This window comes from Benincasa hispida, chromosome 3 (assembly GCF_009727055.1).
Source record: "Benincasa hispida cultivar B227 chromosome 3, ASM972705v1, whole genome shotgun sequence".
Taxonomy (NCBI): Eukaryota; Viridiplantae; Streptophyta; class Magnoliopsida; order Cucurbitales; family Cucurbitaceae; genus Benincasa; species Benincasa hispida.
The window spans coordinates 49,021,935-49,027,025 of NC_052351.1; the positions used below are offsets into that span (position 1 = coordinate 49,021,935).

The window sequence follows — 5,091 nt, forward strand, 5'->3', positions numbered from 1 at the left end:
ATAAAGTTACAAAGTAATTAATACAAAGTGAACAACAAAATACAAGATTCACCAACTTTTTAATATTTCCGTAATGAGTACAAAATTTAAGGGTTAAGTGAGTTGTCATCTTCATTCTTCATCAATATGCAAAGCCTCATTCCATCCACCTACAAAAAAAAAATTCCAAAAAAAAATCATAGACACTAGTTTACTAGAGGAAGAAGACCATTAACTATCAATTCTAAGTCGCTAACCTCTTACTTTGAGCCTTAAACCACTTAAAGAGCGAATAATGTTTCAACTTTTTGTAGTTGCCAAAATTTACTATTAAGAACTAAGAAACCTTCTCATTATTTGATTCAATTCCTCAATTAATATACAAATATAAAGTATAATTGAGTAACTTTGTGCTAAATCTAAAGTCTAAGATCTTAAGGTTTATTATATTCCAATAGTAGCAACAAACACAAAGCTGTCTATAATCAAACAACTCACATGAACCTTTCCTAATGACTTTCAAAGTGGTAGAAAATAGACAATCTACTCAATACGCTTCAGGTATTACTTCAATTAGTAAAACAAATTGAAACCACTACACATACACACTAATTCGAGTATCTTCTAAGTGATATCTACTCCCACCCCCTCCAAAGCTACTTTAATTTGAAGTCTCTTAATTTCGCATTTTTCATTTAAAGAACCTAAAAAATCCAAAGAAAATCTCCCACTTCTATGTAAGACATGGATGAGAGAGAAAAAAACAAAACAAAACAAAAAATTCATATTTAGAAACTTCTATAATTAATTATACCAATAGAACTTTCCATCTAAAAAAACTATGAACGATTCCTTAGTTTAAGAACCATAGCGACAATCTCCTTCAAATTTTATAATATTTAAAAGCAAAAATAAAGACGAAGTGGAAGTTGAACTCCAAGACTTACAAATTAAGTGTAGTGTACAATAGAGGACTTCCATGTTACACTTAACTCTGATGCACCTCCACATCACACTTAACTCTGATACAAGATAGGCAATAGAAATAAATTTTGATAAATAAAATATATTATGAATTTTGTTTATCTCTCAAACTTAAAGAAAAGATTACACAAGATGTAAAAAAAAAAAAAAAAAAAAAAAAAATAAAAAATTAAAATAAAGAAGACATCAAAAACAAATAGAAAAGAAGAAGACAACAAGGTGAAGTTAGGTTGAATGGAGCCCATCTAGAATCAAAAAATTTGTAGATGGCCAAAATGACAACAATTTTTCTCAAGCAATAAATCTAGCGTCGAGTGGGAGAGCGTCGAGTGGGGAAGCATTGAGTGGGTGAACATCGAGTAGGTGAGCATCGAGTGGAGGATTGAGGATCAAGTTCTGGATCAGATCAAGACTTGGATCGAGTTCTGGATCGAGGATTGAGTTCTGGACCGAATCAAGATTTGGATCGAGTTTGATCGAGGATCTAGTTCTAGAATAAAATTTTTAGACTAGAGTTACAGAATCATCAACCATCAGAGGAAACAAAACCCAATACATAATTGCATTCCATTTAGCTAGCTTAATCTCCTTCAAGTACAGAAACTATAATCGAACAACAACCAAACACAAACAGTATGTTGGATCGATATGGCAACCCTAGAGGGGGGTGAATAGGATTTAATTAATTTTTTTTTCTAAATTAACCCAATTAAACTAATTAATACACTTTTTATAAATAATAAGAAAAATTCAATTTATGCAACAAATAAGATGACAAAAATGTGATAATTTAGTTCTATCAAATTTTAGCAAATAAATAAGAACAAACTAAAACATACAATAAATTGTTTAAATTAATTGCAAAAATAAAAAAGAAAGAGTTAGAGAAGAAGACAATGTAATTTTTATTGTGGTTCGGTCAAACTCGACCTACCCCACTCCCCAAGCGCCTCTTGGGCATTTGAATAAAATCTTTCCGACTCTTTCCACGGATTAGAGCCCAACCGTTACACCACCGCTCCTTTTACGGGTTCAAGAGCAAACCCGATCATTTCTACGGTTTAGGATCAAACCGTTACAAATGTTGGAATTGTTGAAGAACACAATATAACTCTCACTAGAGTGGATTTACAAGTTTAAGCACTCAACAAATTTATCCTCACAATACAATAACACTCTCTCAAGAATAAGATGAAAAGAAAAGAAAAAAAATTGGGAATTTAGAGAGAGCAACAATGGAACTTTTGAGTTTTGGAGAATTATGAAATGTAAAATTTGTTTATTTAAAATTTGGAGAGGAAGATGGTTTATATAGAGATGAAAAATTTTTTAGAAACCACAATTAATTTGGACCATTGGATTTTGGAAACAAACAAAATATAATATTAAATTCCTTTTCTTTTGAAATTCATTTTCTTTTTAAAATTAATCCAAAAAAATAAAAAACATACCATGTGTCAAAAACTAGCCGTTAGACCAAATATAAAATAATATTAAATTCATTTTCCTTTTAATTCATTTTCTTTTAAATTCATTCTTTTTAAAGTCAATCCAAAAATAAAAAAAAATACCATGTGTAAAAAAAAACTAGCCGTTAGACACAAACATAAAATAATATTAAATTTATTTCCTTTTAAATTTCTTTTTAAATTCATTTTTTAATAAAATAATATATATAATATATATAATATTTTAAATAACCAAAAGCCCCACGTGTCACTCTCCCAAACCTCCACGTGTCATCACCAGATTGGTCATTGATGCTGACTCAGTCACCACGTCACGCACGGATATTTTTCGGTAAAACTCGTTTCGATCATAACTCTTCTTTTAGTTTAATTGAGTGATTCAAGAGGTATTGGAATCGTTGTTCCAAGCTCTACGCTATGGACATATTAAAACACTAAAATTTTCAGTAATTAAAAATTGAGTTTGTTATCATCAAAACATTGATTAGTTAATTAATTAAAATTAATTAATTTGAGATTAAGGGCCAAAAAGCCAACACAACAATCAATTCCCAATGAAAAAACACAAAAAGGAAAAATCCAAAATCAAATAAAAAATAAAATGAAAATTGATCTAAGGATGAGTATTCGTAGTAACAATGAAAATGGATCTAAGGATGAGTAACAGTAGTAACAAAATTAAATGGTATTCAAGATCAACTAACAAGGCTCAAAGGAAATCAAAATCTTACCCACTGTACAATACTGGAATTGGGACGATTGTGACCCCGTGAAAGGGCGGTGCAGAGAGTCAGTCGATGGAGAATCACTGAAGATGATGGAGAGTGACGGAGGTGATGGAAAGTCAACCAACAGATTGTGCACATTTTAGTGCATAAAGATAAGGGATGTGAGAACGATATAAATTAAAAAGAGGTATGAAAGCAGATGAGAAAAAAATAAAACCACATTCACCAAAGTTGATGCAACCGACGGAGACGATGAAAAATCAGCCGTTGACAGTGGAATGCGGGTGGACATTTTATGGCATTGCGCGGAATTGAGAATGATAAAGAGAGAAATGAGAACGATATGAGTTTCAAGTGCTGAAAGTTGTGATTTGAGAAAATAAGGGTTGAGATTTGAGAGAGAAGATTGAGATTTTGTGTGGAGAGACGAAGAAAAAAAAGAAGAGAAACAGAGAAAAAGAAAATATCGGTTCTGTGTGTTTGAAGAAGGGGTGAAGCGCGTGACCTCCAAAATTTGCGTGTTTGAGTGGATAACTATGAAATTTTGAGTGCACCCAAAAATTTGATTTTTAACATTTTCCCCTTTTTTTAGAGTTTCTATAGCCTATTTTTAAAAAGGTTATGTCCAAGAGTTATAATAAGTCATATTTGTTGTAGTGCTAGACATGCTTAATTTTCTTTAGGCTCAAGCTCTTCATGTCTAGGCTTTCCCTAGGCTCATGCTTATGCTTCTCTAGATTTGGGCCCTCCTAGGCTCTTCATGCCTAAGTTTCTTCTCATGCCTAGGTTTCTCTAGGCTCAAACCTTCTTAGGCCACTTATGGGACTATAGGTCTCTAATTTCTTTAGACTTTCGGACTCGGCCTATTTCTAGAAATCTACCCATATCAATAATAATGATATCGAATCCATAAAAAAGTAAATATATGGATGAATATGACAACCTATTGGCGGAAATGCAATATCAGGAGAGTACACAAATTAAAAAATAATAATAATAAAAGAAAGGAGTATAAGACACGTGGAGATGCACGTGAATGGTCCAGCAAAGTTGGGTTATCAATTTGGTATCTACAAAGAATCCGACAGCACGTGCCTTCGCCGAGATTATTGACCCAATCCATATAAATTTCTATTTCATTTCAATGCAAATTCAATTCAGTTTCTGATCTTCTTCTCTTTTTTCAATTCCTTTTCAATAATTTTTTGTTCACTCATTCAATTTTAGGTTTTTTTTTTTTTTTTTTTTTTTTTTTTTTTTTTCTTTTTTTTTTTTCTTGTTAGATTGCATCATATTTTTATGTAGAGAAAATAATTATGAACAAGGGTGGATATAACCAAAGTTAGGTTAAGTTAGAGGTTGTTAAAACTTTTAAAGTAATTGATGATAGTTATATTTTTTTAAAAATTAACTGCAGAAGAAAATAAAATATTGTACGATAAATTTTAGTTTTAAATTAGAAAAAATAGTTACAGTGTTTGACATATTATTTAACTATTCTCATATTAATATTTAATTTATAAATTATTAGAATATAATTATTTAAGAATTTATAATTTGTGAATTGCAACTAATTTTATTTAATATAAATCATTTGATAAAAGCGGCAGAAAAATAACTATTATAAAAAATGAATCAATTAAAATTTGAGAATTGATGTGACAAACTATACTAATGTGAAATGATAAACTTGAGAATGTAAACTTTTGGGAAAGGGTAGCAATTTTTTGGAAAGCTAAAATTGAAAAATAATCATGGGTAGATTCATAAATAGTTTGGTTTACCAAACAACTTAGGTGGTTAAGATTTTTCTATAATCACTTTGTACGCTTGCACACGCAATCCCAAATAGAGCGTTGTCTATCTATTCCCTTTAACTCGCTTTGCCATATCTTGTGGGAGTATAAGTTCTCACGAAAAATTTGGGACTT

General features: G+C 30.6%; 1 long non-coding RNA gene across 1 annotated transcript; it reads right to left on the reverse strand.

Moving 5' to 3' along the window:
• LOC120074629 lies at nucleotides 1-3,654 on the reverse strand. The gene is made up of 3 exons (XR_005481028.1): nucleotides 3,164-3,654; nucleotides 927-1,001; nucleotides 1-149 (listed from the first exon to the last, which is right to left on the reverse strand). It is a non-coding gene; the product is annotated as an uncharacterized LOC120074629 (long non-coding RNA).
• Nucleotides 3,655-5,091: the final 1,437 nt, after the last annotated feature.